Source organism: Triticum aestivum, chromosome 7A (assembly GCF_018294505.1).
Source record: "Triticum aestivum cultivar Chinese Spring chromosome 7A, IWGSC CS RefSeq v2.1, whole genome shotgun sequence".
Lineage (NCBI taxonomy): Eukaryota > Viridiplantae > Streptophyta > Magnoliopsida > Poales > Poaceae > Triticum > Triticum aestivum.
This window is the reverse complement of record NC_057812.1, coordinates 89,680,982-89,690,453: the sequence shown is the minus strand read 5'-3', so window position 1 is coordinate 89,690,453 and position 9,472 is coordinate 89,680,982.

Below are 9,472 nucleotides of genomic sequence, written 5' to 3'. Positions count from 1 at the left end.
GTGCTCGCCGCGCCGCCGCCCTGCGTGGCTTCGGCCGCCGCCCCGCTCGCCTCGCTCGCCGGCTGTCTCCACCACCATCTCCGGTCACCTCCCCGGCGAACTCCGGCGAGATTCCGGCCGGATCCGGATCGGGACCAGATCCACCGGTTCCCGATCCAAACGCCCTCGCCCGTCCCCGCACCGCTCCGTCCCGATCCGCGAGATCCACTTTTCCCGGATGTTGATTTTTCTACTAAGTCCTCGGAATTTTCAGATCCATGTGCCCATGTTTATAGCCTCGTAACTTTGCATACGTAGCTCCGATTCATGCATATAGCATATCAAAATGTTCATCTCAGAGAGTACATCATTTCATTCCATTGCATCATTTTCATTTGAGTTCATCTTGATGCCAGAAATGCTGTTAGAAGAGGGCTACTTGAGATAATTGTCAGATCTGCTGCTCCGTTTAGGTTTTTGTCATTTTTGCCATGATTATTGTGTGCATGCTATACCCATGAGTTCTACATATGTTTTGTTAAGGGTTTTGCCATCTTTTCAAAGGTGCAACCCATGTATTTTTGTGATGTGTGTGGTGACTAGCACAAGCTTGCAAAGTGGTGCACTTGTTAATTTTGTTTTCAGGGACTTAGCAATTCCACTAAGTCCTTGAGCTGTTTATCTCATATGGCCATATGTTCATGTTGTTTCCTAGTGATCCGTGCCTCTTTTGAGGATGATCAGTAAGGATGTTTTGTTAATCTTGTAGTGCTCTATCCATCCATGTCTTTGTTTGCAATTATGGTGCACCCTAGCTTGAGTCAATCGAGCTCTACTTTTGCTACTTTGTGAATCTGGGTAGATTGTCAACTTGTTTGCAATTTTGCCGATGATGTTATAGTTGATCCGTGTATGCTATGCTATTGTTCTTGCCATGTCTAGCTTTAATTTTGTGCCTTCTTGGTGGGTGTATGCTTAGTTTGTCATGACTTGCACCGTAGTGAGTGCATCGAGCTCGTAAACATGCCTACTTGATATCTGTTTTCAGCATGTTCCAGTTTTCTCTAAGTCTGAAAACTGATTATGTTTTTTGCTATGTTCACATGCTTGTAATTGTATTTTCTGATCCCTTTTGGCTCAAGGTCACTAAGGGACTTTTGTTAAGCTCTTTGAGTAGCTCAATGCCATGCTTTACCTTGCCATGTTCAGGTCCTGTAGCATGTAGTTTTGCTGCTCCGAAGAGTGCTACCTGATCTGAAATTCCAGACAAGTGTTAATTTCACTAGGTCTAAAATTTGTTTGCCATATGCATTTTGCCATGCTTGTTTAAACCTGTTAATGGATGAATTGGCCGTAGTTCAGTGCTAGACTTTTGTTAAGCATCTTGAATGCATCCCTGCCATGTTTTTTGTTGTCATGTTTGGGTGCTGTAGCATGTTCATCTCTTTGCATTTAGATGGCTACTTGCTGTAAATCGCAGACCGGTGTCATATTTGAATCGCTTGCCATTTCCAAACCGTAACTTCGATTCCGATGATCTTTATATCGTTTTCAAGCGATTTCGTCTCATCTTTCCAGTGGCACACTTGGATTTCCAAGTTGAGGCCAGGTTCTTGCATTTCCTGTCACATCTTGCATATGCATCCCGCATAGCATATCATCATTGCATCATATTGTTTGAGATCTTGCACGTGGTTAATTGTGTCCTTGTTGCTTGTTTGTCTTGTTTGGGTAGAGCCGGGAGACGAGTTCGCTAACAAGGAGCCCGTTGAGTTTGATTTCGAGGATCCAATCAACTCTGGCAACTTTGCAGGCAAGATGATCATACCCTCGAAATCACTACTATCTTTGCTATGCTAGATTGCTCGCTCTTTTGCTATGCCAATGCTTCGATGCCTACCACTTGCTTTCAAGCCTCCCAATTGCTATGTCAAACCTCTAACCCACCATGTCCTAGCAAACCGTTGATTAGCCATGTTGCCGCTTTGCTCATCCCCTCTTATAGTGTTGCTAGTTGCAGGTGAAAATTGGAGGTCGTTCCTTGTTGGAACTTTTATTTACTTGTTGGGATATCATTATATTGCCATGTTATCTTAATGCATCTATATACTTGGTAAAGGGTGGAAGGCTCGGTCTCTCGCCTAGTGTTTTGTTCCACTCTTACCGCCCTAGTTTCCGTCATATCGGTGTTATGTTCCCGGATTTTGCGTTCCTTACGCGGTTGGGTTTTAATGGGAACCCCTTGACAGTCCGTTTTGAATAAAACTCTTCCAGCAATGCCCAACCTTGGTTTTACCATTTGCCACCTAGCCTTTTCCCTTGGGTTTCGCGGACTCAAGGGTCATCTTATTTTAACCCCCCCCCTGGGCCAGTGATCCTCTGAGTGTTGGTCCAACCTAGAGCACCGTGCGGGGCCGTCCCTTGGCAACTTGGGTTACGTTGGCTCCCGTACGCTTAGCTTATCCGGTGTGCCCTGAAAATGAGATATGTGCAGCTCCTATCGGGATTTGTCGGCACAGCGGGGGGTGTTGCTGGACTTGTTTTACCATTGTCGGAGTTGTCTTGAAGTACCGAGATACCGAGTCTGATCGGAACGTCTTGGGAGGAGGTCTATTCCTTCATTGACCGTGAGAGCTTGTCATGGGCTAAGTTGGGACTCCCCTGCAGGGATTTGAACTTTCGAAAGCCGTGCCCGCGGTTATGGGCAGATGGGAATTTTTAATGTCCGGTTGTAGATAACTTGAACCTTAACTTAATTAAAATGACTCAACTGAGTGTGTTACCGTGATGGCCTCTTCTCGGCGGAGTTCGGGAAGTGGACACGGTGTTGGAGTAATGTTTGCGCAGGTTGTTCTCTAGTTTCTCGCTCGCGCTTTGCCTCCTCTTCTCGCTCTCTTTTGCGAATAAGTTAGCCACCATATTTTGCTAGTCGCTTGCTGCAGCTCCACTTATATTTACCTTGCCTTACCTATAAGCTTAAATAGTCTTGATCGCGAGGGTGCGAGATTGCGGAGTCCCTGTGGCTCACAGATTACTATTACACCAGATGCAGGGCCCGATGATACCGCTCCAGGTGACGCGCTTGAGCTCAAGTGGGAGTTCGACGAAGACTCTCAACGTTACTATGTTTCTTTTCCTGATGATCAGTAGTGGTGCCCAGTTGGGGGTGATTGGGACCGTGTCGCATGTTGGGTTATCTTTTATTTTGGCGCCGTAGTCGGGCCATGAGTGTTTGGTTGATGTAATATTATTTATGTACTTGATTGACGTGGCGAGTGTAAGCCAACTATATTATCTCCCCTTTTATTCTCATATTACATGGGATATTGTGAAGATTGTCTAACTTGCGACATATGCTTTCAATGCGATTATGCCTCTAAGTCGTGCCTCGACACGTGGGAGATATAGTCGCATCGAGGGTGTTACAAGTTGGTAATCAGAGCCTTCCCCGACCTTAGGAGCCCCATTGCTTGATCGTTATTAGCGGTCGAGTTGTGTCTAGAAAAATGTTTTGAGTCATTTAGGAATTATATATCGGAGAGTTTAGGAATTATTTTTACTTCCCAGTCTCCTCATCGCTCTGGTAAGGCATCCTGACGTAGAGTTTTGACTCTTCTCTTCTCAAATTTCACTAAAAAAAATTTAGGATCACGCGGGTATCTTGGAATCGTTCCGATGGTTTTATGATGAGAACATTGTCTTGGTGCCTCCTGTCAGGGGTTTTGTGGAAGTGCCCCGGGGAGTTGAGCTCTGAGGTGTTGTCGTCATAATTTTATCATTGCAATTCTGGAATACCTGAGTTTAGTACGCCGACATCGAAAATCTCTTTTATGCAGTTCGTTGGTGAGATAACCTCGACGCCACCCAGTACTGGGGCGGGAGTTTGGGAGTATCGCCATAACTTGTATAACGGATGCTTTTTGAAGTTTGAGGTAGATGGTTTCCGAAGGTTTCTTGGTTATGTGTTGAAAGATGGATACAGCTGGATGTAGGATTTGCTAGTTTGGGTGAGATATTATGCTTCCCCTGCATCCCCAACACCTGATTGCATAACCGGAAAGGTTCGGGAGTTTCATAGGTGGGAATTCTTGTAGCTTTAGTTCTTCTTCCACGGATATTGGTTTGAGATTGGAATTTCTTATCGATTATTCGTTCCTGATCCGTACCTTGTTGATTTATTTCTCTACCTTAATTCTACGTGGCTTCTCAATTTATGGATATGTGACCATTTCAAGAGGAATGCATTCGTTCATTTTGTTCGGATGTGAAGACTATATGTTGCAATTTTCATTCCGTTGGATTCAGCTTCAATATTTGTCTGTCAATGTGCTAATGGATGTCAACCTCTTCAGGATGTCTCCTCCAACGCGCACGACTCCGAATCCTAATCCGCCATCACCACCACCTCCTCCGGAGGCATGACAAGCTGTGATGGCCGCAACCAATGCAAACACACAGTTAATCATGCAAATTCTTCAAGAGCGCAATCAAGGCAACCAAGGGAATCAAGGCAACAATCAGAATCACTTTGCTACACTCAACCAGTTCCTTGCTAACGGGCCAAAGACTTTCAGCAATTGTGTTGAGGCAACCGATGCTGACGATTGGCTAGTGGATCTGTGCAAGCATTTCGAGTGCAGTAACGTCAGGCCTGAGGACTTTGTTAAGTTCGCTTCCTTCCAACTCAAAGATCAAGCTGCAGAATGGTTCCAGCAGTACAAGGATTCCAGAGGTGGACGTGTTATCACTTGGAATAAATTCCGTCAAGATTTCCGAGCTCATCATATCCCTCAGAGCGTGGTTGAAAGCAAGCGTGAGGAATTCCGTAACCTGAAGCAAGACTCTTTGTCTGTCTATGACTATAACAAGTTGTTCCAGAAGCTCGCCCGCTTTGCCAAGCAGGACGTCCCTGATGAGAAGAGCATGATATACCAGTTCAGAGGTGGTCTCAGAGAAGAAATTTAGCTCGCTCTTGTTCTCTTTGAGCCCTTGAGATACGATGAGTTCTACAACATGGCATTGAAGCAAGAGGCTGCTCAGTTGAGGTGTGATGCTTCCAAGAAGCGAGTCAGAGATGTTACTCCTTCTTCCTCTACTCAAGTGGCCAAGCAGTAGAAGTATTGGCTTCCTCCTCCTCCGTTTCGTCAGCCGTATCAGCAGAAGAGCAAAGGTGGCAGTGGTTCTTCCCACCCACCCAACCCTGGCTTTCAGAACAAGACTTCGTCTCAACCTCCAAGATCGAGTGCTCCATATCACCGTCCGCTTTCAGAGGTCACGTGCAACAAGTGCCAACAGAAGGGTCACTATGCCAACAAGTGTTTCAACCAGAAGCGTCTTCCTCCTCCTCCTCCTGTCAGATCGGCAAGTACAGCTGTGGTCAAGCATAACCCCAAGCACGCCAAGGTCAACTTGCTGAATGCAGCTCAGGCAGAGGACTCATCAGATGTCATCATGGGTAACTTTCCAGTTAACTCTATTCCCGCAAAAGTTCTTTTTGACACAGGTGCATCGCATTGTTTCATGTCAAGATCATTTGTTTCCAAGTATGACTTCGTTTCACAAATGTTGGGTAAACCTATGGGAGTGGTTTCTCCGGCTAAGTCTATGAGGGCTACTTCAATAGTCCCAGATGTTTCTATCATGATGAGTGATTTCAAGTTTCTGGCTTCTCCAATGGTTCTTGGTAACTCGAATATTGATCTTATTCTCGGAATGGATTGGCTTTCTAAGCACAAGGCTCAGCTTGATTGTGCAGCCAGACAGATTCAATTGACTCATTCGTCTGAGGATGTAATTGTCTTTGCCGCGAATGACGATACTATCCGTCTGTTTTCTCTCAATGAGAAGGGTGAACTCGATGTCATCTCTCAAATTCCAGTCGTTTGCGTATATCAAGACGTCTTTCTAGAAGAGCTTCCAGGAATGCCTCCGCACCGGCCAGTTGAATTCGTTATTGATCTTGAGCCTGACACGGAACCTGTGTGCAAACATCCTTACAAGCTCGGACCTGAAGAGTTGAAGGAGCTGAAGAAGCAACTCGATATTCAAGAGAAAATGGGTCTCATCCGGCCTAGTTCTTCTCCGTGGGGTTGTGGTGTTCTTTTTGTGAAGAAGAAGGATGGAACGGACCGACTTTGTGTTGATTACCGTCCATTGAACAAGAAGACCATCAAGAACAAATACCCACTTCCCAACATCAATGAGCTGTTCGAACAACTCAAAGGTGCCCAAGTATTCTCCAAGCTTGATCTCCGTATGTGCTATCATCAGATTCGAATCCGTGAGCAAGATATTCCCAAGACGGGTTTCAGGACAAGCTATGGTTCATATGAATACACTGTTATGTCTTTTGGTCTCGTCAACGCTCCTCCGACGTTCTCTCGCATGATGAACTTCATCTTCAACGCCTACACCAATGACTTCGTTTTGGTCTATCTCGACGACATTCTGGTTTTCTCGAAGAACAAGGAAGATCATGCCAAGCACTTGCGTTTGGTTCTTGATAAGCTCAGAGAACATCAGTTCTACGCCAAGTTCTCCAAGTGTGAATTTTGGCTCGATGAGGTTCTTTACCTTGGTCATATCATCTCTGCCAAGGGCATTGCCGTGAATCCTGAGAAGGTGTCTACAATTGTGAATTGGGAACCTCCTCAGAACATGAAGCAACTCCGTAGCTTCCTCGGTCTCGCAAGCTATTGCCGAAGATTCGTTGAAAACTTTTCTAAGATCGCGAAGCCTCTCTCAAATCTTCTCCAGAAGCACGTCAAGTACGTTTGGTCTCCGGAGTGTGATGTTGCTTTCAACACTTTGAAAGAGAAATTGATCACTGCTCCAGTTTTGACTCCGCCTGATGAATCCAAGCCGTACGAGGTCTTTTGTGATGCCTCTCTCCAAGGTCTTGGCGCAGTATTGATGCAAGAGAAGAAAGTTGTTGCTTATCCTTCTCGCCAGTTGAAGCCTAATGAGAAGAACTACCCCACTCATGATCTCGAGTTAGCGGCAGTTGTGCATGCTCTTTTGACTTGGAGACATCTTCTATTGGGAAGAAAAGTGGACATTTTTACTGATCACAAGAGTCTCAAGTACATCTTCACTCAGCCTAATCTCAACCTCAGGCAAACTCGATGGGTCGAAATGATTCAAGAGTATAATCCGAGTATCGAGTATACTCCAGGCAAGGACAATGTGATTGCTGACGCATTGAGCAGAAAGGCTTACTGCAACAGTCTTATTCTCAAGCCTTATCAACCCGAGCTTTGTGAAGCTTTCCGTAAACTTAACCTGCAAGTTGTTCCTCAAGGTTTCCTCGCCAACCTTCAAGTCTCCCCTACCTTGGAAGACCAGATTCGCCAAGCCCAACTTCTTGATGCTATGGTGAAAAAGGTGAAGATTGGGATTGCCAAGAGTCAACCCAAGTACAAGTGCTACCGCCTTGATGACAAGGATACTCTCTTCTTCGAGGATCGTATTGTTGTACCCAAAGGTGACCTCCGTAAAGTGATCATGAACGAGGCTCACAATTCTCTCCTCTCCATCCACCCTGGCAGCACGAAGATGTATCAGGACCTTAAGCAGGCTTACTGGTGGACTCGAATGAAGCGCGAGATTGCTCAATTCGTGAATGAATGTGATGTCTGCAGAAGAGTGAAGGCAGAACACCAAAGGCCAGCAGGTCTCCTCCAACCTCTTGCCATTCCAGAATGGAAGTTTGACCACATTGAAATGGACTTCGTGACTGGGTTTCCAAAGTTCAAGCGTGGCAATGATGCTATATTCGTTGTCATCGACAAACTCACCAAAGTGGCTCACTTTCTGCCTATCAAAGAGTCGATCACTGCAGCTCAATTGGCGGAACTCTATACCTCTCGTATTGTCTCTCTGCACGGTATTCCACAAGTGATCTCTTTAGACCGTGGCAACATCTTTACCTCAAAGTTTTGGGATTCTTTTTAGAAGGCCATGGGCACCAACATCCGCTTCAGCACAACTTTCCATCCTCAAACTAGCGGTCAAGTCGAGCGTGTCAACCAAATTCTTGAAGATATGCTCAGGGCTTGTGTGATCTCCTTCGGCATGAAGTGGGAGGATTGTCTTCCTTATGCTGAATTCTCCTACAACAACAGTTTTCAAGCAAGTTCGAGCAAGGCCCCTTTTGAAATTCTGTATGGCAGGAAGTGTCGTACCCCTTTCAACTGGTCTGAAACCGGTGAACGTCAGCTTTTGGGTAATGACTTAATCACAGAGGTAGAGGAAATGTGCAAAGTCATTCGTGATAACCTCAAAGCAGCCCAATTCCGTCAGAAGAGCTACTATGATAGTAAGCACCGTGATTTGGCTTTCGAGATCGGAGATCATGTTTACCTCCGCATCTCTCCTATGAAAGGTACTCGTCGCTTCGGTATTAAAGGGAAGCTTGCCCCCAGATACGTGGGACCTTTCAAGATTGTCAGCAAGAGAGGCGACCTCGCCTATCAACTCGAGCTTCCTTCAAACTTTGCAAATGTTCATGACGTGTTCCATGCCTCTCAGCTCCGAAAGTGCTTCAAGACTCCTGAACACACCGTCAACTTCGAGGACATTGAGCTTCAAGAAGATCTCTCTTATCGTGAGCACCCAGTTGCTATTCTTGAAGAGACTGAACGCAAGACTCGCAATAAGTCAATCAAATTTCTCAAAGTCAAGTGGTCACACCATTCCGACCGTGAAGCTACCTGGGAACGCGAGGATCACCTCTGTTCTAAGTACCCGATGTTCTTTCAGTCCTAGATCTCAGGACGAGATCCTTTCGTAGTGGTGGAGTGTTGTAACACCCCGGATGTAACTTTTCCAATTTGTACTCCAACTCTTGCCATTTCGGCGTTAAGTTATTTTATTTTCTCGGGTTCGGGTTTTTTCTCCGTGTGTTGTTATCGTTGTCATGCATCTCATATCATGTCATCATGTGCATTGCATTTGCATACGTGTTCATCTCAAGCATTCGAGCATTTTCCCCGTTGTCCGTTTTGCATTCCGGCGCTTCGTTCTCCTCCGGTGGTCATTTCTACCTTTCTTTCGTGTGTGGGGATTAAACATTTCCAGATTGGACCGAGACTTGCCAAGCGGCCTTGGTTTACTACCGGTAGACCGCCTGTCAAGTTTCGTATCATTTGGACTTCGTTTGATACTCCAACGGTTAACCGAGGAACCGAAAAGGCCTCGTGTGTTGCAGCCCAACACCCCTCCATTTTGGCCCAAAACCCACCTAAGCCTTCTCCATCATCTAGAGCGTTCGATCATGATCGTGTGGCCGAAAACCGCACCTTATTTGGACTCTCCTAGCTCCCTCTATGCCTATAAATAGGTCCTCCTCGAAAATCTCGGATCCCCTCCCCGAAACCCTAAAAAAATCATCTCCGCGCGGCCGGACATTGTCCGCCCCAACCGGGAGCCGCCACGTGGCAGCGCCCCACTTCGCCGCGCCGCCACCCGCGCGGGCCCGCCAGGCCCAGCGCCG